The sequence below is a fragment of the Myiozetetes cayanensis genome, unplaced genomic scaffold (genome assembly GCF_022539395.1).
Source record: "Myiozetetes cayanensis isolate MyiCay16 unplaced genomic scaffold, myiCay2020 scf3, whole genome shotgun sequence".
Lineage (NCBI taxonomy): Eukaryota > Metazoa > Chordata > Aves > Passeriformes > Tyrannidae > Myiozetetes > Myiozetetes cayanensis.
In genome coordinates, this window is record NW_026087521.1 from 25,893,790 (window position 1) to 25,920,004 (window position 26,215).

At 36.0% G+C, this 26,215-nt stretch overlaps 1 protein-coding gene across 6 annotated transcripts in view; it reads right to left on the reverse strand.

Moving 5' to 3' along the window:
• The window catches only part of FOXP2 (forkhead box P2), a 407,335-nt gene that overhangs the window by 267,518 nt on the left and 113,602 nt on the right, over positions 1 to 26,215 (reverse strand). For 5 of the 6 annotated variants that reach the window (XM_050324245.1, XM_050324243.1, XM_050324237.1 and 2 more), the window contains exon 3: positions 18,485 to 18,568. The exons of the other annotated variant lie outside the window; for it this stretch is intronic. The gene's annotated coding sequence lies outside the window, so the exon portion shown is untranslated. The remainder of the gene's footprint in view (positions 1 to 18,484; positions 18,569 to 26,215) is intronic. 6 annotated transcript variants of the gene reach the window in all.

A 26,215-nucleotide genomic window follows, 5' to 3' on the forward strand; every position in this document is an offset into this window, starting at 1 on the left:
TACTCATTCCATCCTAGAAAGTTGTCATTAATCTGGTTGATTACAGTAGAAAAATTATTGAAATATTTTAATGGCAATAAAACGTAAACATTTCCTCATCCCTGAAAGTGTTCAAGGTTAGATTGGATGGGGCTTTGAGTATCCTGGTCCAGTGGAAGGTTTCCCTGCCCATGGCAGGGGAGTTGGAACTGAATGATCTTTAAGGTCTCTTCTATCACAAACACTTCTATGATTCTGTGAATCTGTATCAATTTAAAACAATCAACCTCAGTTAGAATAAGATATAAAATATCAAACATCAGACCAGCTGCATCTGCTCTGCAGGCACTTCTGCTACACTTCTACTAAGGCAAAAAGTTAGATTCAAAGGAGGCTTTCTCAAAGCTGGAGGAAAGCTGCATTAAACTCAAGCTTAGTTTTTCATATCCCTTTAAAAGGCCTAGACTGAGTTTTAGGTACACAGTAGCCACTATTGCAACTGTATTTTCCACATACTTACTGGAGCTAATGTGAAACTAGCCAGTCCAAGCACTATGAGCCATCTAGACGTAGCTCTGATGAACTCAGCACAGGCTGCAAAACCTGCCTGAGAACCAGAATAAATATGCAATTATTTAACTCTCTCTGTACCTCCTGTCCCACAGATTTAGACTCTGCAGGAATCCCAGATCACTAAAAAGGAGAAAGTGACTGCCATTGAATGACACCCTTGAGTGCTCTTGGAATAAATCCAATATTGAGTGTTAAGCACAGAATGAGAAGAAAAGCAGGAAACAATGTTGCTTTTATAGTGAAACCAGATAATTTAAAGATAAATAGAGAAACCAGATCCTAACATAACTATCATATACTAAAATCCAATGAAAAGTTAATAAATTTTGGAAAAGCAATTTTAGTATTTGACATTATTATTTTAGTTACTTTTTTATACATATTCACACAGTTACCCAACTCTTATTAAAAAATGTTTAATTTACAGGAAGGTGTCTCCAAGATCTGACTATTTACAATATCTTCTTCATTTTATATGTTTCCAAATAAAAATTATTGACACTTTGGGACAGAAATACATGCTCCAAGATATAAAATGAACTTTTTATATCAAATGGTTACAACAGATTGATACACAAAACTCTTACCTGAAAGGGACACTGTACCTTACAATGCTATTTTAACAAATCAGGTTCTAAAATACTAATTACAAGAACTGATTAAACACTACATCTTAAAAGAAAAATATTCTGCAACACCCCACATGCACACATTCAAAGTTATGGAACAGGAATTGAGAACTGGTGTGTAGCCTCAGATTTGGAACTTCAGAAGAGTATGTATCAGATTCAAATAACTAGAAATTCCAGATGGCAAATCTTGTTTTCAAGGATCACAAAATCCATAATCTCAGAATTTCTGTAACTTACCCATCATGTACAGGTTATTTTAATTGCCAGAATTTTTGAGTTTGTTTTGTTAATTTCTTCCATTTTATTGAATAAACAGGTTGGAAGAGGGAGAAAGGGAGGGCAGGGGGGAAGAGGGAGAAAATTATTACCTTGAATGTTTTTATCTAATTGTTTGATGAACAATTCCATAAAGTACTTCAATAAATCTGCATTTCCTAGTGGATGGGTTCTTGTGTATGGCAATACACAAGAATCAAAAATGAGCAGTAATGGCAAGAAGATTCTGATAACATGATAGTCCCTTCTGCTTTCTGTCTCAGTTGGACAAACAGTGTAATAATAAAGGCTGTCACTCTTTAGGGGGTTTCTGCACACAAGAAGTTCAAAGCTGACTCATAGCACCACAGAACCCTTCTATGGGTTAAGATACACAGTATACCAGTACCTGTAGACACTGACACTGATAATACAAGGCAGACATTTTTATTAGACATTTTTCTTAAAAAGTGCACTTCAGCTACTGTGATCACAATAAACATAAAAAGAAGATAATAAAGTAGCTCTGAAATAATATCTCCAGTATGAAAAGAATGAAGGATGCCAAGTTTCAGAGATATTGCTTAAGACTTTCTGCAAAATTTTCAGGACATGAAAGTATATCAAATAGTGAGTTAATTCAGTTGTAGAGATACCCATAAAACACAGTAACATGCATTTCAGCAGGTAAGCACACTCACTGTCACCCATGGGGTTACAGGGCCCTACTTAGGATTGGTTTATAGTTACTGCACACTTCCTGCTTTCCAAAACAGTGAGATTAAAGCTACCTCTAGCAGGTTACATAACCTATGACTATTCTCCTAAGCACAAAACAATTTAGGGCAGACAAGATTTCACAGTCATATTTCCATCATCATAATTTCCAGAGCATGGCTTTTGGTTTTCAGGGCTTTGGTTTGGTGGGATTCTTTTACATTTTTTACTTTAGGTTTTGGGTTTGGGGGCTTTTTGTGGGTTTCTTGGTTTAGGAGTTTTTGTTTGTTTTGAGGTTTTTTGAGGGAGGATGTTGCTTTTTGTTAGTTAGTTTGGTTTTTGAAAGGAAGAACACTACAGAATCCCAGAATATGCTGAGTTGGAAGAGACCCACAAGGATCATTGAGTCCACCTCCTGGCCCTGCACAGGGCTATCCCCAAGAGTCACACCATGTGCCCAACAGTCTTGCCCAAATGCTTCTTGAACTCTGTCAGGCTTGGTGCTCTGACCACTTCCTTGGGGAAGTTCCAGTGCCCAACCACCCTCTGGGTGAAGAACCTTTTTTTAATATCCAACCTAAACCTCCCCAACACAATGTCAGGCCATTCCCTTGGGTCCTGTCACTGGTCACCAGAGAGAAGAGATCAGTGCCTGCCCCTCCTCTTCCCCTCAAGAGGAATTTGTAGACTGTGATGAGGTCTCCCCTCAGCCTCCTCTTCTCCAGGATGAACAGACCAAGTGACCTCAGCCGCTCCTCATATGGCTTCCCCACATCGTCACTGGCCTCCTTTGGATGCTCTCTAAGATCTTCATATCTTTCTTATATTGTGGTGCCCAAAACTGCACACAATATTCAAGGTGAGGCCACACCAGTGCAGAGCAGAGCGGGACAATCCCATCCCTCGACCAGCTGGTGATGCTGTGCCTGATGCCTCCCAGGATACAGTTGGCCCTCCTGGCTGCCAGGGCACCGCTGACTCATATTCAGCTTGCCATCGACCAGGACCCCCAGGTCCCTTTCTGCGGCACTGCTTTCCAGCATCTCATTCCCCAGTCTGTATGTACATCCAGGGGTTGCCCCATCCCAGGTGCAGAATCTGGCACTTTTCCTAGCTGAACTTCATATGCTTTGTGATTGCCCAGTCCTATAAAATTTGTTGAGGTCTCTCTGAAGGGCCTCTCTGCCTTTGTCAACAGATAAGAGTCAACAGATAACCAGGACTTTCCTCTCATGAAGCTGTGCTGGCTGTGACCAATGACTGCATTGTCTTTCAGATGCTTTTCAGTACCTTCCAGAAACAATCTTCTCCATAACTTTACCAGGCACTGAAGTGAGACTGACAGGCCTTCCTTCTTGCTCTTCTTGAAAATCAGGACAACATTCACCAGCTTCTGGTCAGCCAGGACCTCTCTGGATTCTCAAAGACTGTTCAAAAATCATTGAGAGTGCTTTTGCAATGACATCAGCCAGCTCTTCAAGGATTCTGGGATGAATCCCATCACAGCCCATAGATTTGTAAGGATCCAGCTTGAGCAGCAGATCCCACACAATTTCAGGGTCGACTGGGAACTGATCATTCTCACAGTCATGATCTTACAGCTCAGGACACTGAAACCCTCTTGGTCCATCATGTTAAACACTTTCTGTGCCTGTCTCTGTCCCTATTTTTGAGATGACCATCCTTATCCTGGAACAGGTCAATAGTATTTCTATACTGCCTATTGCCATTATTGTATTTAAAACACTCTTTATATTGTCCTCCCCATTTCTGGTATCTTCAACTCCATCTGAGCTTTGGCTGCATGAATTTTCTCCGTACAGCACAAGCAGCATCTCTGTATTCTTCCTATGTCACTTGACCTTGCTTCCACTGGGCATACACCTTTCTTTTTTGCCTTATTTCCCAGAGAAGATCCCTGTTCAGCCAAGTCGGCCTTCTGCCTCCTCTGCTTGACTTCCAACATTTGGGAATTGCCTGCTCCTGTGCCCTTAAGAACTGATGTTTGAAAAGTGACCAGCACTTAGTTCATCAAAGAATAATTTGTCAGTGTCACGTCCCAGCTGGAAGGTCTATAGCACACTCCCACAATGACATCTGCATTATTTGTTTGCCCCTTGATTTTTATCCAGAAGCTCTCAACTGTGCCACTGCCAACTGTGAGCTCCATACACTCTAATCTTACTATTACATACAGTGCCACCCCTCTGCCTCTTCTGCCCTGTTTATCCCTCCTGAAGAACCTGTAACCATCCAACAGGGCACTCTGGTTACAGCTCTCTTCCCACCAGGTTTCACTTATGCCAGTGATGTTAAATCTCTGGGACTGAGCGAAAACTTCAAGCCCCACTTGTGAGGACTCACATGAAAACTTACTTATAGATTAGTCCCATCATGCCATCACATTGCAATTCCTGCTAAGTATAATAAACAAATGCTTTGAACAATAATGGATTATTAATTTTTTTATTTCTGTATTACGTTTCCTCAAAGATAACAGCATACAAATACCTCCACAAAAAGGAATGATGAACTCAAAACATGAAATTTTCACTATGCCTGTATATCGTGTGTACTTTAGACAATATTTTCCAGGTGTGATGAAGTAAAAATTACAGGAAAAGTCACAGATCTAAGGCTATGGATTTTCCAAAACCAGTTTTTAACCAAAGAGAAATCAAGGGATGAACAAGCTAATGAACATGGATACTATTTGAAGAGGACCAGTGAGTCCAGAGAATGTTATCCTTTCTTGCAAAGAAGCAAAAACTTATTTGCAAAGTTTACTTACTGTGCAAGTTTTCCTACATCTCTTATTGTAGTACACATTAACTACAGCTGTCAATAAATATGCATGACTGTTCTGTAGGGGAAACAACAAAGATTTCTTACTTCATCAGTTTTGAAAGCGTACAACTACCCTCTCTGTATAAAGTTGGTTCCATTAACTCACTTTTTATGTGATTTTTTTATATTTCTGGGTACAAATTATAATGATTTTACTTTGTCTGTCCTGAGTTTTATTTCTAAAGGAATTTTAGGGCTCCCAAGATTCTTTTCTCCTTGAAATGGGAAGGAATGGAATTCTAAATTCTTTTAAATGAGAGGCCTTCCTTGTCCTTGACTCCAACTGCAAATCATATGTTGCAAACTCCATTAGTTGGCGCTTCAAACAGCTACAAAAATAGATATTACTGTGCAATACTCCAGATTATTATGATATTGCAATTTGTGTAAATAAATATATGTAGTTTCCTTAACTGTGTTTTTCAGCTCAAAATAGCATCACATAGAATAAACTTGCAATCATATTTGGTAGATGTTTTGGATACTATGTCCTTCAAAAGTAGACCTTTTCAATGCATTCCTTACTTACTGATTCTTTTAGTTCATAACAGAATCAAAGGTAATATTACAAATCACACTGGTTTTACCCCTATGAAAAGTCTAGGAGACCTTTGAGTTCCAGTATCTAGAAAGGGACAGGATGGACCCAGAGCATAAGCGCACTGGCCTTTTTCTCCTGTTTTCACTTTCCTGTCACTATGGAATGACATCTGTGTTTCACTGCAGAACCTCTCAGGAATAGTGTCTGAAAAGAACAAGCTTACTTTCCCTACTCATACTTAATCAATCTCTTCATAAAAGTACTATGAAAACAAGTAATTTGGTTTCTGGTACCACAGCCGTCTAGAATACCATAGCATAGAGTGGATGAGGTCTTTTCCAACCTTAATGATCCTATGATTCTATAGGATAGCATAGCATAGCATAGACTATATTCAGTTGGAAGGGGACCTACAACAATCATCTAGTCCTTTTGCCTGATCAGTTCAGGGCTGCCCAAAAGTTAGAATGTGATTAAGGGCATTGACAGGCTTGGTGCATCTACCGCCTCTTTAGGAAGCCTGTTCCAGTGTCTGACCATCCTCTCCATAAATAAATGCTTTCTAATGTCCAGTCAGATCCCCCCTGAAGCATCTTCGAAGCATTCCAAAGTGTCCTATCATTGGATCCAAGGGAGAAGAGATCAGCCCCTTCCTATCCCCTCTGCCTCCTCAGGAAGGTGTACAGAGCAATGAGATCACTCCTCAGCATCCTTTTCTCCAAACTGCAGAAGTCCAAAGTCCTCAGCTATTCTCATAGGACATTCCCTCCAGCTCTTTCACCAGCTTTGCTGCCCTCCTCTGGCTGCACTCACAGATCATCACATCCTCTTAAATTGAACACAATATTCAAGAGCATTGCTGTACTTTGTCACTAATCAACCCTTTAGCCCAACATCTATGGCACCTACCAAATGATGACAGAAATTACTCCAAAATTAAATAGTTATGGACTTCGCACTTCAAGTACATATCACATGAAGCTATTTACTGCTAAGCAGTAAATATATGGGCAAATAAATGCAAATGCCAACAAATGAATACTGCTTTAAGAATGTCTTAAAAGAGATGACTATTGATATATAAAGTCCTAAAAGATATTAAGTATATATCATAATTTACATTAATTATTAATGCATTTGGTATTATTTGATTTGCTAATCTGGTGAAAAATATTGTGAGTATAGGGAAAGAACTGAAATCTCAGAAACGTTTCCTGTATTTCACACCACTTATCTGACCTTGAACAATGCTGGTGCAAAGAGCCCAGACAAATTAGATTTTACATTTACAAGAATTCCATAGCGTGAACATCCAAGAGTGTGAATGCCTCCTGACAATTTTTCCAGGTTGTTCTCAGAAGCAGGTAAGAATTTCCTTGCTAAAACATCAATCGGTTCCCAACGGGAGTTACTTTAGGTAGGTCTGAGGAATAAGAAGCTTCAGAATTATGGCCTTTCCGTCACAGTACAGCAGCTCAAGAAAAAGGACAAGAGCAAGGGATTAAGGAAGCTTAGATATTGTTCACAGTTCAAATTAATCTTTGAGTAGATGATGGGTTATAAGTGACAGATGAATAAGGGAGTAAAATTTTCAAGTTAATGTTGCTTCTGGCCCACAGCAGGGAAGATTTGCTTAGCTGAACTACAGTTTCCTCAGTGCCTGACTGATGCAAGGACAAACAGCAAGGCATAAATTTAAGCTAAAAAGCTTACCCTCGTTAACAAAAGTTAAAGAAGAAATATAGTTTTGTTTTCTTACTTTCTAAGCAGAAAGCTGGTAAGTCAAAAGAGCAAATCAAGCATGAAAAACTTACAGAAAAAAAAACCTGCAACAAACATCAGTGCTTGAGCTCTACTAGAAGCCTCTTTCAGTCTTTTGGAAAACCCTTCTTTCAACAGCAAGAGATCAGACAGGCATGCTCAAATAGCTTGTGTTATAAGATTGCTCACCTACATTGGATAAGAGCAGAACAATATATGCAGAAAAGCCCAAGTAAACATGAAGCATACTATGTAATTACTCTTCATGCAATTAATTATAAATTATCATAATTTTAAAATAAATTCATAAGTATGAAACTACTCAATTAGAGACAAGCTTTATCATTTTCTTTTGAGGTGTGCATAAATATCCTTGACAAAATAAATGGAAAAAAATAAAAAAAAAAAACCACAAACATTAAACAACAATGCAAATCAGTTAAAACTAACCCACCTATTTAAACATGCAGAAAACCAAAACATTAATAGTTTAAGCAATAATGTGTATTGCATTTGGGTGGCCTTTTGTTTTACTATGTGTTGCTGTGTCAAGGCAAAAAATCTGTTGTAGTGAGTATAATTATTTTAATAAATGTGAATGAAACTGTTCAGGACAGACTTTCAAAGCTATTTTATTACATAGAGAAAGGTAGAAATATTTTTTATTTTTTTTAATAAGGAGGTTTAAAATATTTTAATTAATGTCTTTATGTTACAGGATTTTGTATTCCTGAGAGGTAAATAAAAAAATAACTCAGAAAAGCTCACAGAATAACTACATAAGCCATTTTACAAGGAGGATATACTTTCCTTCTTTTCTATGAATGTATAAAGCTCTCCTTCAAGCTCTTAGAAATCTATTGATCTGTGAAACACAGTGCACTCCAGGGAGGCAATTCACTTGACGTTATATATCAAATGATGAGATGAATAATGATCATACCATTTGGTAATTAAACATCTTACAAACCTTTTAACTGACTGAACGTCAGAAAGGTCAAATGAGATCAAACCCATTTTTTTGCTGGTTTTAATTCTTTTCATATATTAGCAACACAAAAGTCATATTTAAAAGTAACTATAATATTAAATGGCAAAACCAAATAATTAAACAACATTCTTTCATTAGTATATTATTAGACAGTTTGAATACACAGAGAAATAGTTCCTTAATCCTACAGTCCTATTATAATCTTAATTTTTAAGCTTAGAAAGAAGTAGCCACTCCCCAGTATAGTGCAAATAACTAGCAATGTTATTGGATTAAGGGAAATGGACAGCACATAGAGTAAATCTAAAATATACCTAAGAACCTAACAATTAAAATAAATCTCCTTGATGACTTCCTGAAAAGTTATGGGAAACTGAGTTTTTATTAGACAGTGAGTAAGTCTATTTCAGCAGTTTGAAGACACTAAACAGTGTTTGTCACCTTACACATTAATTTGGATATTTTATCTAATATTATTTAGTAATAATTCAAACAATTGACACTCGAAATAAATTCAAAATATTTAAAAAAGAAGTCACCTACAGCTGTAATTTCATTAAAAATTCTGTACTCTACCTGTAAATTTGTCACTTGCCAAGGCAATCAAAAGATGCAGCAAAGATGGTTTTTACTACAGACTAACAACACTGTGATAATCACTTGCTCAATAGCTAACGCCTCTGTCAAATATGGGCTTTCTAGAAAAGACAGTGTCTATTCACATGTGACTGCAGCATAACCCTATGGGTTACCACAAATCAAGGCCTTCATTGCCAGAAAGAATAAATCCCTCCATCTTAACACAAACTATCATCAGCCTTCACTGCCCAAACAGAATCAAATCCCAAATATTAAAGAATTTCTTAGGATTTTCCTCTAGCTACTTTCTTAGAAAATGAAGAAATCTTTATTAGCTCATGAAAAAAACATTTAAAATCTTATTCAGAAACAAATTGTGATGGATTCAGTCAACTTTCACAAATATACAATTGCACAAACACACAATCAGTATGTGAAATAACTAAACACATCCAGTAACAGCCGATATGAATATGACGGTTCTGTCTTATAGAAGAGTAAACTGGTCACTCTCGAAAACTAGTACCTTAATCTACTGAGGCCCATATCCCTGTGTTGCCCCAGGTGCTTCTGCACAGATAGACCTAGTCCAGAAAAGAGAGGTTTCTGGGGCAGAATCTGAGAGAGGATTTTTGCAGGTCATCCAAAGAAGTAGGGCAGCAGATAAATTTGCCAGTTGAAGGACGAAGTATTACTGGGAAGTCCCACATCCATTCAGAGGACTGGCTGTTACAATGGGACATGGGAAGGATGTGGGAGATACCTTCGTAATATCAACTGCCAGTTGCTCACAGTAATTTGTCTTTCTGGGAACAGAGGTAAAGTTGGCAAAATGAAAAAGAAGTAATTAATTCACATGGTCTATCTTCTGGGATCTTTTAAGTATTGGACAGGGTATTCAAGTTCATATCATAATAACTTCAAAACACTGTCCTATCAAATACATTCAATCAATCCAATATATAGTTTTTTCAGGTCTAGTAAATCAAATAAATTTAAAATATCTTTTGAATAAAAATCTTTCTGAATTGCAAAATTAAAATCATATAAATTATAAGATTGCAGTAATATTAATTCTTCTTCAGATCTTCATTTCTAATACTGTCCAAAAGTACAGCATTCAGCAAACTTTCAAGAGATAGAGAAAGGGCCAATTACTCATTTTTCTACAAGTTGAACATGTAAAATCCAGGGAAAACTGCTACTTTGGTGTAACTAACTGGACTATCCCATTATCCTTTATAATGGAATGTAAGTAACTGTGTGATTTCCACAATAGAACAACTTCTGCTAGAAAAGCAAATAAACAGGTGCTCAGATCAAATTTTAGGAGAGTATTATACATGTGATTTAAGCACTGATCTGTGAAAAGATGTTCTATGGAGGCTCAAGGGTTTCAACATATGCTCACTCAGCAAATAGCTGCAGCAGTTAAGGCTGCTCTTGCCCTCTCCTTCCTTTCCCCACTTTTTGTTACCCTCCCAGTGCCAGAGCTGACTGTTGTCACTCAGGGGCAAAATGACCACACAAAATGACCATGACCAACTTTTCTGCAGAGCCAAGAATCATGGTTTAAACTGTTACGGATCTTCAATGGCATCAGCTGGGGATCCTTTCCACCCTCATTCCCAGTTTCCTTTTTCAAGTGACAGAAGTGAAAGAAGAAAGGATGCAAACGACAATAATGAATTTTGGAGAGAGGTAAAAGACACCTAGAACTGCAGTACCTGTTCATTAAATAACTATAGGCTTTAGTTTAAAGGATTATTGATAATGATGAGTCTAGTAATCTACAGTGAAGAGGAAAGATTTACAAATTTCCAGGCCTACGTTCCACATTTCTTATAATACTACTGCTCAAAAGGTAAATGTAAAATGATTCTGTCATATGAGAAAACTTTAAATATTTTTCCTTTCATTCAGTAATTCAGTTCAACATTTCAGCCTTATTTCTAACAATAAAATCAATAATAGTGCTGTTATTCATTTAGACCACTTAACCAGTAGAGAAAAATTTGGCCTGAGGCAGAATTTCAGTTTAGAAGTTCTAAAGTTCAGAAGTTTGTCCTGTTTATTTTTTGTTGGTTTTTGTTGTTGTTGTTGTAAAAAGAAGAAGAAGAAATTTTAGAAGCAAAATTCCACTTTAGTGGAGGAAGAGGATACAAGATTTCAAAATCCTAAACTTATATTTTTTTAAAGAAGTAGTAAGGATTTCACAGAATATTCTGAGTTGGATGGGACACATAAGGATTATCCAGTACAGCTCTTGAGTGTATGGCCCGTACGGGGATCAAACCCACAACCTTGATGTTACCAGCACCATGCTCTAAGAACTGAGATAATCTCAGGGTCAAATCTGAGAAAAAGTACACCCACCTAAAACAAAAGTAAAAGCCTTTGACTGGATTGAGTGGAAATTCAGTATATAATATTGTTTATATTCTTTAATAAGTGATGGAAGAGGAGAACTAGATTTCTATTGCATCACGAAAATTTATTTAAGAGCAAACAGATAACTAAGTAAAAATAAATGGCAAATGGTCATGTAAGAAAATTTCCATCTTGAAAGGAAAGCAAGCTAAATATTCACCAACTTGATTGTAGCATGCACTGTTCAGATAATAAATATTAGTTTCAAATCAGCTGCAAAACATTTAAGACAAGAGGTCACATGTCTTTGTCATAGCACATTATCCATCTGCTCTAATTTGAAATGTCTAGTAAATAACTTCACCCAAACAATACAGTATGATATTAGACTGCAAATTCAACTACAGGAGCACAGGAACATCTATATGTACCTCAACAGATCTAAACCAATACTTAACTTAGTTTCCCTTTCAAGTATAAAAACATTGAGTTAAAATTACAGTAAGTTTCCCATTAGTGTTGTTACCTATAGAACTATACTTAAGCAAATTATATAGATTCTAGAATTAAATTTGTATTTTGTATATACTAAGGTACCATGTCCCACACCTGATTCTTGAGAAGTCGCTATATATTGTATAAATTATACCAAGCAGTTGTAACTTTGCAGCCTAGGATTATATACCTCATATTTCTTTTGTAACTTTTGCTGGATTGGTCATAATTAAATGAATCCTCATATAGGTACTCAAATCTACATGCTTACATTCGGACATAGGACCAGAACCACCGTATGAACCAAAAACATAACCTATTTTGCTTCACTAGAAGACTCAAGCTTGGAAAAAGCAGTAAAACTTTATTCAAAAATTAAATTGTGAACATGTGAACTTGAAAAAAAAAATCTGATGCAGGTAAGCATGGTTTTGCCTATCAAATCACCAGTAAAGACTTATCTCCTGCAGACTGTGATTGACAACAATTACCACTAAATAGCTGGTTTACAGTATACATTCATAATTCTGATACTTAGTTCCTAAGGGACAGTGATCTCTGTCCAGCTCCTAGATGACAGCACCCAAATTAAAAAAATATCATTACCTCTTTCTTTGCTAGATATCATAATGCATTTTCCAGAGAAAAGAAGAAATCACTTTGCAATACAGTTAACATGCATCACTTCCAAATACAAAACTCATTTAAAATCAGCTTTTTAGGGAGGCTAACTCTCAAAGCAATCAAATAAACATCTATTCCATTTTCAAGATCCCATTTATTTTCAGGAATCAGATGTGATGTTATTTCTTCCATATGCAGTTACTTGTACTGAATTGCTTTCTGTATTGTCTACATTTATTTTTTTTAAATAAGGATTTAAAATAGCTAGTTCATCACATTTATCACGGACTGATTTTTGGATAAGGTAACTGCAAAAGCATCTCAAAAATACATATAATTTTTTTACTGCGTTGCTGGAAAACACAGGAAACAGTAACAGGCAAATCAGTCTTTCAGAATTACTTCAGATGTGGTCAAATAAGATACCATGCTGAGAAAAACAGCACAAATAAGTTGTTCTGAGAAATATGGCAAACCACATTTGGTTTTCTTAAGTTTTACAGAAATCCAAAGTAAACTACTTTGAGGCTTCTATTTCTCTTGATAAAATTAGCTTTTATTCTGTCTAAATCAATCTGTGTTGGAGCACTCATGGGTCTCAGATTTTCCTTTCAAGACTGTGGTAATGGCACAATGGCTTTCCAGCTTAAGGACAAAAACCTAAGAGAGAGAGAAAAGACTATGCAACACAGAAATGAGCAGGGATTCTTCACATTAGATCTCTTAACAGGGAAAAAACGCCAAAGCAATTCTGTATATGCAATTAAAATCTCATCAAATTAATGGTCTCTGTTGCCTCCAAAAGACAAGACTTTCCAAGAACTTCATTTCAGAAAAGGAAAATGAAAGGGTTAAAACAGGGATTTGTGGTAGAGTTGTGTCTTTCTTTATTCCCTCCCACAGAAAGACAAAGCTGTTGATGACCCTTTTATTCTACTGAATGAACAGAGAGTACCATAGACTGAATGTTGAAATTTTAAGTCTGGAACTGCTTTGAGAGCATTAAGAGTTTGGCCAGACATACACAGTCATCAGTATGGTAATAAGAGAAAAAAGACCTGGTGCCAGTGCTCTGCATTATAAGCACAATAAGTAATTTTTGCCCTTAAAAATACAAACAAGACGGGAAACTCTGAGGGAGTTTGACATAATTAATTGTACTAAACTAAAATACGGTGTGTCTTGCCCTTTTGAAGAAGTGATCCAACTAGTAAGGAGCCCCCTCGTGTGATTAAAAACACGATACACATTGTTATCCAGATAAAACAATAAGAGTCATCTGTTGCATCTTTACTCTCATATTAATATATATTATACCTAAAAATAACAGACATACTACAATGCTTATCTACAGCAATTCTTTACAAAATACAAGTGTTGTGAAGAATATTTGGGTCTTGCTGACCATTATTCCAAGCAGTTTGTCACAATAGCTTTAGCAGGTCATTTTGTTACTGCATCAATGTACTTTTAGAAATGTCAGGGCTTATTTTAGCAACTTAATTTGTAATATTAAAAATTATGTCACTTACTGATAATTAAATACCTATAAAAGAAATAATCTAATTTACATTATTTCACAGAATTATTTTCTCAAATAATAAACTCATCAGTCTCTTAAAGATCACAAGCAATAAGAAAATAAAATCAGCATATTCGTTACTCTTATACAAAAAACAGTCCCACTGTTTGAGAGAAGCAACAATTTAAACACCAATGGTAATTCCATTGGAAATTATGATATTTTCAACAACTATAATTTTGGTAAAAGCCATTAACAGTTTAAGTGGTGTCTGCCAGCAGACACCTTTTCCTGGTATATTGTGCATAAATAGTATTCCCATCTGTTTCAATGTTCTGGCTTTTTCATGGGCTTAAACCTGTCAAATTATTCCACTTGATTTCAGAGAATTCTCATATGGCAATCTATTTTATTTACTTTATCTTCAATAAAATGGTTGAGTGAGCATTAGCAACTATGAGACACAAGTTTCAATCAGTCCTCTGGCAAAGGCGTCAATCTACATTAGACCTACTATGCTGTGAGCTGCAGCCAGAAAGCTGCAGTTAGACAGGGCAACGGTGAATGAGTGAGTGAAACCTAATAAAGCAGCAGTGAAGAGAGAGAAAATTCCCCCTAGACACGACCATACACTGCTTATATAATGTGTGTGCCTAGTTCAACACACCAGTAGCTCCTTAATAAAGCTGACAGCTAAAAAGGAGCTTCAGACTCCAACTTCATTTTACATGACAACTACAGTAATGGTCCTCTGTTCTCAAGCAGGCCACATTTAGAAACTTAAATTCAGTTCAGTTAAAAATTAAGAGTTCTCACTTTTCTCACTCATGTCACATAGAAAAAAGGAATCATAAAATTATTAAGATGCACACCTTCTCCTCATTTCATACAATTATTTGAAAAAACATCAGATTTCAACTATTTTTTCCTTAAAAATTTTTGTCCTAGAAACCACAAAACAATCAGCGTATTTAAGCAATAACTCATTTCTGAAGACAGTACCATTAAGGTCTGATTCCAACAAATGTGGGGGCATCACTCTTAGATGCCATCAAAATACATCCCAAAGCACAAACTTTGTAGTAGGTGATCCAAGTTCATATTTGATATGGGCTCTAAATAGCAGATTATTGTAATAGTGCTCACCATAGCAAATCAGACCATTAAGACTATACTTAATGTTTAACTGAAAAGAAAAGCTGTCCAGTTTAAATGTATTATTTGATATTACATATAATCATATGAAAAATTTACTGCACCATAGTTCCAGGCCACGAATTTTGTTCTATCAATGTACAGTACTTCTGACAAAAGCTGCCTCCAAATTCCCTCCAAGTCAGTAATTTACAGCTATGCAATGACCCCGGAAAGATGATTCAAAATTCCACAATACATAGTGTCTCTGTTCTAATATAATTCCATTAAAATGTAAAGTACTGTTTATGTTTCAGATTCTTCCTGGTAGAAACTATATTGAAAACAAAGGTAATCAATATCCATCTAATTACTTCTTGCAAACGAGATACTATCTTTTTCTTCCCGCATTATGCTGTATATCCTCCTCCCATTCACCTACAGCACTATGAAAACTCATTTGCCTTCTGACCAGACATGTGGAAGGGTTAGACTTCTTTGTGAACAAAGTTAATGTCAATCCATTACCCAGCTGATGTAAACATCAGATGTTTCACATGCTGGTTGTCAACATGGTCACCAGCAAAGTGACCTTATGCAGCTCTTGAGAGGATTTCAGTTCAGCCGCAAGATAACTATAGGAGATATTCTTCTGTACTAATTTAACAATATGATGATGCTTGCTCTATGCAAAATAAACATATGTATATACTGAATATTTAGTAGTATAAAAAATGTGTACATGTACAACACATGCACGAGTCATGATGTTTAAAGTCCTGTAGTATCAGATAGAAATAGCAATAAGCAAAATCTTCTCCAAACTGCCAACACAGAAGAGTTAGATCAACTTAATAGTAATTAATACCAGGATTTATTTAGCTTTTTTTTTAAAGCCTAATTAACTCAGAAAATGCAGATGTACCACTAATAGTCCCCCAAACTGTCCACTTAAATCAGCAGTAAAAGATAGAACATTTTTCTCTCCTTTTGCATTTTTCCAATATGGATTTTTGTCTTGGTTTCAGTTTTTCCAACTCTAATTCAGTTTTCTAAATCTTTTTCCTAAACAGTTAAGTGCTCCATTGAGAGGACAAAAAGCAGACAGAATTTTTCTCTCTGATAATTAAAACTGTACTTGTAAATGCAATTTTATTTTATGCATATTTATCATGACATTTATGTCCAAATCTCAGGTTTTAATCAGTGCAAAGACACCATATCCTGCCCTAAAAAACTATCAATTCTAAATGACATACTGAAGAACTAGAATTCAGAATTTACTACTGTTTCCTCTTGGACTACCAAAACATTCTCTCTCCACTTTCACATACTGCAAGAAACAGAGGCCAATGCTAAAAAGGCCAAAAAGATTTTGACTTTCTTTACAGAAAGCATTTTTATAGATTTTATTTAACCTAAAGTTATAGAAGAAAATAATAGAGTAAACAGAATAGCAGTTACTTTCCTTCACATGCTTTAAGTTTCAGACATACTGGAATTCAATAAAATTTTACTGCCAAACTATTATAGATGTACAAGTCGCTATTACTGCATTTCTGGCATTATTTGGTACAGAACATAGTAAACTTCCAGAAAAAAATATCCTTTAAAAAATAAAACTCTCTTGCTGGCTCAACAGATTTCAGTTACTACACAGTTTCTATCAAACTGAACAGTTCGCCAAAATCCTGACACTGTCTATGAAGAAACTGTCTAACTGTGTACAATTTACACCGTTCAGATGTTTACAAATATGTGACAGAAATCCAGACATATTTCCATTGCTGCATAGACAGCAAAAAAATCTGAACCTTTTTTACTGTTTTCTCCATTGGGTAATGAAAGGAAAAACCACTGTTTTGCAAACATATTACTACATACGAACATACAGTCATATAAAAATTTGCATATGATGCCAATAATATCTAGTTTCCCTGTGTAGTGCTGTTTATCCTTTGATTTACAACACTACTTCAGCTAACCTTTCTTCTCTTTCTGTTTTCACCATATGCATACTGTACCCTTCTGGCCAGTGCCTTAAGTCCTCAGAAAACAGCGAAGTTAAATCAGAATAAAGGAATTTTCCTTTCTTATTACCCAGTGAGTAAAGACAATCACAGTGAAACACATACCAGGACAGTCTTGTTTTGCACTACTTTGAATTAGGTTAAAAAGGTCTGTGCTTCCTCCCAGAGGGTGAAACTTTAAAAAACTTGTTATAAACATAGTTTCAGAACTAATTAATGTCACCATCAATAACTCCTCTGAAACTACTTCATCTTTTTTGGCCTTCTGAGGCATCAATACATTAAGATGGATATATTAATATTGTGGAACATCTCATAATGCCTTAGCAGTCACTACACATAGCATATAGGGAAACAATACATATTTCCTTCAGAAACAGTGCTGGACATAGAAGCAGTTAGACGCCTATTATGATGAGTAAGTTTTTTGTACCTTGTTGAAATCTGCATCTATAAAATTTAGTAACAAGTCTAGTTGAGCATATTTTGCAATTTATATGCAAAAATATTGCCTAAAATTTTGAATTTGGAAAATTCTGGGAATATTCTCAAAAAATTTTATACCCCCGTAGAAAAAGTAAAATGTGAATGACTGCAACATTCAATACATAGATTAATTCTTTGTTGGCATAGCAAGTATGAAAAATCTGAAATAAATGTGACTGGCTTGCTTAACTTTCATCTTACACAAATTCCTTCGGAATCTCCTTTTCCAGACCTCTCTAAGTTAAAAACACCTGATAGCCAGTTGTACATGATTCCCTGGTCTGGAGCAAAGCCAGGTAGTAAGTGAAGGCATGATAAGTCCACAGGTGATACTATACCCACTAATAGTATGGCTCCACAGGCAGATTCAGCCTGTTAACGCATAAAGTAGTTGAAACAAGATTTAAACTCATGGTCCTTGGCATCCTGGTATATTCCTGGTTACCAAAGGAACAAAGATCATCCCAGTTTCAAGAAACTAGGAATATCCAAACTCAGGGATTCTTTACTATTTTATCTTGCTTTTTAAAATTAAAATTTATTACAAGAAATACAGACTAAAAACACTTTTTAAACAAATTAGTTTAATTTTTATACTCCTAATGCAGTTAATGTAACAAAACTATACAGTTAAACTTAGCTCCAGTGTTCCAGAGACATTGGTGAGAGAACTATGTTTTTATTCATTTTTGTGGCAGAAGTTGAAAGACCATGTAGGGAAAACCTAAATGATTTAAATATTCTCTGCTATCTAGTCATAACACAAGCAGTCATACATCTCAGTGAATCAGGGGAAGCAGAGACCAGCTAGATGAAAATGAACTGGTAAGCAAGAACAGCAATTCCAGAAGAAAAGCATGTTGGGGAAAAACAAAACAAAACAAAACAAAACTACAATAAAAAAACCTGAACAAACTGTAAGATTTGTAATATTTGACCTGTACTCACCTGCTTCTTCTAAGACTCAAAAAGACCTTTTAACTTCAACCTTTAACTGAAATGATGTCCAAAATCAATTCCAGTACCACCATCCTGACAAAACAGAGAGAAATGTTTACAGCTATTTAGACATTATTTCATGAAAACAACACAGAATCTGGCATTATCACTCCCTCTAGTTAGTGCCAGATCTGCATATGCTGATTCACAAGTATTCTGAAAGAAAAAGGAAGGATTTGTAATATTTAGTTTTTTGATTTTGACATAAAGCTGGTTAAAAGACTGAGTAAGTTGGAAGAGAGATCCTCTTAACAAATAGTCAGCCTAAATGTAGTCCACAAGAAATATAATTGTTCACCAAGTTTCTGTCTTGCAGTAGAGTGACAGTTAAGGCATCACTCAAATTCTAGTCTTATTATTTTTATTCTATTTTTATTATTATGGTACCCAAGGGCAAACAAAAGGAAGGCTTCCCTGAAGTAGTTTGTTCCAGACAGTGAACCACACACAATATCACTAAGTTCACAGGGTCATCTGAAGGAAGAAACGGAAGCTGGGAGACAGCATGCCAATGAAATTTAAATGTATATGCATTTTAGGAAGGACAAAAGGACAAGCAAAAAGAAAAAAAAAACAGCTTTGAAGCTGAGACGGGAAGACTGCAATGAAGAGGAAAGGTTGGACAAGGCAGAAGAAATAAAGAACATGCAGGTCCACAGAATATTTAGATTACATCTATGTCTGAGCACACTTCTCTTTCCTGAAATCAACTGGTAGAGATAAACCTACATCTATGCTAGTATACTCACACACGCTCTGAAACAGAGGGGCTGCATACAAATTGTCTAATGGAGATGGTCAAATAAATGTCTGGGAATTCTCTGGAACAATGTTAGTTTGCAAAAACCTAAACCATGGCAGAGATCTGGAAATATTTCCAAGCATTGCTTAATTTACTAATGTAGACACAGACTTAATGCCTGAAACTCTGCTACCTCTGAAGTAGATCCTACCAGCCTCTCGATGGTGCCTCTTGGCAATTCTCTCTTGCTGACAAGGTCAGACAGAAGCACACTAAAGAGTAAAATGAATGTAGAATTTTATAAAGAAAAGACTGCTTTCCCACAGTTTAAGAAAAAAAATCTGTGTTCCAACTGGCATTATTAATACACACTTTGTTACAAGATGTTTGGCCATTTAAAAGAGCTGCAGTTCTAACTTCTTCCTTTGTTTGTAGAGTGTAACAAAACCTGCTGGGAAGGTCGAAGTTCCTAGAAAACTGAAAGCTACCTGGCAGCCTCTGTAGTAGAGCAAGTGAAGAAGGAAGAGCAAAGAATGACAGGCTGGAGGAATAAACACTACATGAAACCCCTGCACAGTAGGACAGCATTGGGAAATGAGAAGGAAATCTTATGAGCCCTTAATACAAAGCAAAAAAGAGAAGAAAATGTTAAAAACAGGTAAGGTTCCTAAGGCAAATATGAGGAAGTGAAGGTGGGTGGCAATTCTTAAAAGTTTTTGGAAAGCAAAATGCGTGTCAATGAAACTTTGCTTGATGGTCATGTGGTCACCCTGTATCCACAATGGAAATGTCCAACCAACTGAGAGAGAAGCATTCACCTTACTGTCCTATTTCCCATTAAAAGATTGCAACTTTGAAGCTTCTTGTGCACCTGAATTCTAGAAATGCACATCACAATTATTTCTTCAACAATACCTGTTATGCTAATACGTAAGCCTCAAACACAAATATTCTGTATTTCTCTTTTTTCCTATATTTCATTATGCCAAAATACTTTCAAATCATCAGGTTTCTTAGCTTGGATTATAATAAACATAACATTTTGCCTTCACCTCAGAAATAAAGCCAAAACAATCATAGTTATTATATATGAAATCTTACATCAAAACATGACCTATTTTGTTGAGATACAGCCTTCTTAGAAAAAATTTTTCATTATGATATTTTTTGGTAATTATTCCTAATATGAAAACAACCATAACTATTAGTCTTGATGATTAAAATTTTATCTTTGGTCTATTTTTGGATTTCTATACTTTTTCAGAAGTCAGTAAGAAATATTCAAAGTGGTGAGGATAGCATAAAGTAGATGTGACAGATATATCACAGACAGATGGTAGGTCTTACCTATCAACTTTCTTTTTACCAGTGCAAATTTTCACCTTTGGAAACTTATATTTTGACCTATGTTTCATATATGCTACATTCCAGTGTGGTTTACTTGACGAATGCAGCTGACTCTTAAAAAAATCATATTACTTCTGTTATAAACATTGATTTTTTTTTATTTTATTTTTATTTGCATCCTAAAACCTGAACCTGAATCGAGTTATTCCAGTCTAACAATAAAATTTCTCTACCTTTCCTCCACCTAAGCCAGCATATTCCATTCCTAGAACTCCAGCAGGTAGATCTTTAATGCCATTGTTTACCCATCCCATTCTGACAGTGCCTATAGATATATGTTTTTCATTCTTCAGTAACTAACAATTCCATCTGAATTCCATCTGAAACTTAAAAATGTGTAATCAAATTCACAGAACTCGCTAACCAAAGCCTTAAAAGCATCCTGACAGAATGTTAATTGTCATGGTTGTGTCAGAAATCACTGGAATATTTAATTCAAAATGAAAGTCAAATTCATTCCTGGATGAAGACTTTCCTTTGAAACTTGACTTAAATGAACACAATGCCCGTGTGCTGCAAGCCATTTCCTTTACCTCATTCCTTTACTTGCTGCAATTTTCTCTTAGCTTATTTTATGTTAGATCACAAATTATCAGGGTAAGTTTACCTGTTATACATTTGAATTCTGCCTCTATGACAACATTATGATTTGAGACTACATGCTCTTATTCATTATTCTGCATTACTGGTGACCTTTGATATTTTTAAAAATGTAAATAACCCCACCAAAACAAGTTGCACCACAGCACTTTTGCAGTTCTACTATTTGAATAGATTAAGTTGTTATGATGTGTCTCTATTTCCTGTAAGACCTACTTGTTCACTTATCTTCTTTAGTACATATGGTTCAAACTGTATTACTGCTTTAAGTGGGTATTTGTATAAAATATTCCAACTAATCACCAAACATTCAGGAAAATTTTAGAACATGGAAAATAAAATATGAAAATAAAACATTAGTTATTATTAGATATATTTGTTTTGAATCAGATAGATTGGGCAAAAGACACAACTGGTTTTGGTAAAGCAAGAAGTACTTGCTAGAGGGACTATTATTTTAAAGACATAGACATTCACTGGTATCAGTCCTTCCATCTTTCTATCATATAGCCCTAACACAATTGAAAACAAAATTCTTAATTCCTAACAAGACCTCTGAGCAAGTCATAAATTGCACTACGTTGATGGTACATGCTGAATTTTATTTGAAAATAAATCATGTACACAAAACCTATAATGTAAATCTTCTAAAATAACTTAAAAAATGTGTAAAGTTACTTAATAATCAGACTGTGTATTCTTAATTATACTTAAGCTACTTCAAGTCATTTAATTTACACTACAAAAATATGCATTTTTAAAGAATGTTATGGAATTACAGAACTGAAAATAGGTAAAAAAGACTTTTGTTCCTGATTCCAAGTACTGTTAGACAATTTCTGAGATGGAAAGATACCCAGAAGCTCACACCAGATGAGCACTACTGAATGCCGTTATAATTAATAAGAACATGCAGAATAAATCTGTAGTTATAATCAGTCCAAAGCTAAATGAGCCTATGAAAAGACCTTCATACCACTGTGATCACATTAGCCAGTTTTTACATACTACTCTATATTACTTCAACATATGAAGGCTGGTTTAGATTATTATTGTGTCCAAACAGAAGTTCTGTGGTGGTGGGAAAAGCAAATATTTTTTCACCTGGAACAGAGAAAATAATAAACTCCTGAATGCCTCTTTAGCTGTCAACTTTCCCCAACTACATATTTCTCAAATTTTTCAACAAATGCTATGTACTTATAAAAGTTATATTATATACCATAAAAATTATTCTTGAATTTTTACAACATGGAATTTGCTAAGCAAAACACCAATACTACATTAATCCAGACAACACGTAACTGTGCAAACAAATAAGCCAAGGATAATAATAAAATTTACAAAAAATCATTAAAAATTTACTATTAGAGGCCTTGGAAATTGCCCAGTGACAGAAGAAATGTCAGCATGGACTAAATACATCATCTGCTTCCAATGTTCCATTCACTGTGTAACTGATGCACAGGGTACATATAACTCCTCTTGGTGGGGAGAGGCTGGGTGGGATGTTGTTCCATTTAGGTCTTACTTATCATAAAGATTAATAGAACACTGATTACATGTACTTATCAAAGCACACTGGAGAAAATGGAGACAGTACCAATGAATGGGAAGCCTGGAGCAATGGAAAAATCATCCCTCCTCACCTCTTTTCTTCCAAAACCTCCACAGCAGTGTTGCCTGAATGGTTGGGTATACAGACTAAACCACCCTCGAGGCAAGTCTAACTTGCCCTTACATGATAGATAACCTGTGCTGACACTAATCTTATAAGTATGCACGATACCAATATCATATTCATGGAGATTCCTGAACAGTTTATCCAATGTGCACAGACACCATGCCTTACTTTCTCTTCAGGCATGTCTGTCTTTTGAAAACACATATTTTATTGTAAGACAGTGCAGGGGAAAACCACTTTCCATTTGTTGTATTTTCTTATTATAATAAACTGCAACAGCCTACAGTAATTGGGGGAGAAAAATATAAACAAATATGAAAGCAATTAACTATTCCTAAATACTTCGTTCTACAATACCATAAATACAATGACACTGCAGTCTTCTGAAATATTACCAGAATTAAAATTTGTTTCTCTCTTTTGTGATGTGATTAGAAGGGACTCAGGAATACTATCAGATGAGAATGTAGAACAACTTTAAAAAGTATTATCTCATAAGAGCACATATATGGTGGTCATCCCGGGTCATGTTATATGTCTAGTTAGTTCCTGTAAGGAGTCAAAAGGCACCTAACCTTTCTGCCATGATACATGCACCATATCACAGACTCTTCCACTCACACTGAGCGGTTGACTAGTACAAACTGCATAAAGCATCTGAATTTAGACTGGGTCTCTTAGGACATCAGATAAATGCATCTTCAAAACTTCCACAAGAGGGGATTCCACAACCTGGTTTCTCTAGGCAGCCATTTCTGTTGTATAATTGCCCTTCCGCTGAAAATCTTTTCCCTTAAGTTAAACCAAAACCTTCAAACATAAGAGTTCCGTGCATTCCAGCTGTTCTTTCACATAAAGGGCAACCCTCCCACCCCTTCTCTGCCTGACTCTTCTGTAGAACTTGCATCCATCCATCACTAAATCCCATCGCACAAGTTGTTCTGCCAGTCAGCAGTTTATTTCAATTCCATAATTCTGCATCTGCATGTGGAACTCCAGCTCCTGCTGTTCTTCCCCACCCACAAGAATCACATACAAGTAAATATATTGAAAAAAACAAAACAAAACACATATATATAGATACAAAATTAAACAGCCACACAATTTCAAAAAAAAACCCCAAAACACCCAACAGTGTGAGGTCCACACCTACAAATAATGAAGAAGCTATCTAATTAATCAAAATACATAAAAAAATCCACAAACTGACAGAAACCATAACACACACACACAATCCCTAAGGGTCTACAGATCAAAAGGAAATGAGGAGAAAAAAAAAAAAGAAAAAAGAAAGAGGATAAATAAGCCAAACTAACTGTGAAAAAAAAAATGTAAGAGGAAAGAAACCCCACAAAACAAAAAGCAGGAAGAGGTTTCAAAATAACTTATCTGGGCAACTTCAATCTCCTGCCAAAAATTATACCATGAAAATAAAGATAGGCTATCATCCCACCAATTACTGTCATCTGCATTATTTAACTCTTTGCAGAATCTCCAAAGTAGGTGTTTCCCACTCTGGCTGAACATCGGTTAACTCCCTCATCAACACGGGGTTTCCTTCAGGCTTCCATAGCCTCAACTATAGCCTCAGTTTGGCCACCACAAGAACAGCTTACACTGCTTATAAGGTTGGTTCATCACTATGACCACCATGGTCAGCTACAAATAATTGCTGCAAACTAAATGTCTGTTAAGATGACTCGATCCTTGCAGAGGTTCTCACCCTAAAATCAAATTTTGGCGTGACTTCATTTATTGTGTCACTTGTAAAGAAGAAAAGAGTTATGTCCTTGATTTCTTCTCAGAGACTCTGCCCAGTAACCTGAGTAAGAGGTCTCTCTAAAGGATGCTGATCACACATGTCCATCATTCACTTCTTGGTTCCCTGTGGAGGGAAAATTCTTACACACAAGCCAATCCTCCCTACAGACACAGCAAGTCTTCAGCTATGCTGTATTTTCATATGAACCACTTCAGGTTACTGGGCAGGCTCAAGGATTTTTTTCCTTTTTTTCCCACAGAGACTCACTCCTTAGAGAATGACTGCTCTTGGTTATCAGATCCATCTGGCAGTTAACAGTCCATTTATGTTAAACAACCCAGAGACTCTCCTTCAGCAGTGGCCAAGGAAGATGACATCAAAAAAGATACATAACCCATGTTCTGAAGCAATACCTAAATACAACTAAGAAACAGAGCACCTTCATAACATTGAAAAATGTCCCTATAAGTATGGCAGATAAAAATTAGGGCTGTTAGATATTTCTGCTTGTCTTGTACAAGCACACGTCACATCGGGGTATGACTCACAGTAAATTTCTAGCCACAGTCAATAACTGCTTTGATGTAGATTGGAATCTATGCCCTTGAAGGGGCAACAAAAGCCAAAAACACTCTACCGCCATTTCAAAGAGGGTCACTGAATAAAAATGAGTAAGCTTGTTACAAGGAAGAAAAAAGGGTTGGCTACAAAAGTCACATCTTTACAGATGGCACAGAAACTGATTAAAGACACCTTTTGCAAGCTCAGAAGAAATGCATACAACCTATCAAAAAAGGCTGAGAAAATCCAGAGAAGGGAGCTGTCATGAACAAATGGGATGAAGAAGGCTATTAGAAAGAAAAAGGCATCCATCTAAAAGCTTCAAGTTGTGTCCAAGTGAGGAAAACAGAAAGGATTGTAATCTTTGGGAGCCTTAAACATAAAACACAGTCCGGAGTCAGAGAGATGCAGGGACAAGCAGCTCCCTATGGGCTGGGAGCCAGAAGTCATAGGGGCTGTCCATGGGCAGAGCAGGACCCGGCTGCACTCGGCCAGGGAGCATTGGCAGTCCAAGAGGAAGCTGGGGCAGCCCCAGACCACAGCATCAGGAACCTTAGTGGGGACAGGCCCAGGCTGGGGTCAGAATCAGGCTTAGTGAGGAACCTGCCACACACAGCCACCTAGGGGCTTCTCAGTTTTTTTGAGAAGTCACTGAGAATGTTGAAAAACAAGATCCACTTGTAAGCCATGTATTTCCAAAACTCATTTTATAAGCTTCTCTTACTCAAAGTCCCTAAAAGAAACTAAATGCCATGGGAGAAAAAAACAAAAAGGTCTTTGCACTGCTAAAAAAAAATTAAAAGAGAGAATATTAAGAATAAGAATAAATCACAGTTTGCAGTATTTCCAAGAAGAATATCACAGAATCGTCATTAATGTTGGAAAAGATTTCCAAGATCATCAAGTCCAACTTTTGAACAAACA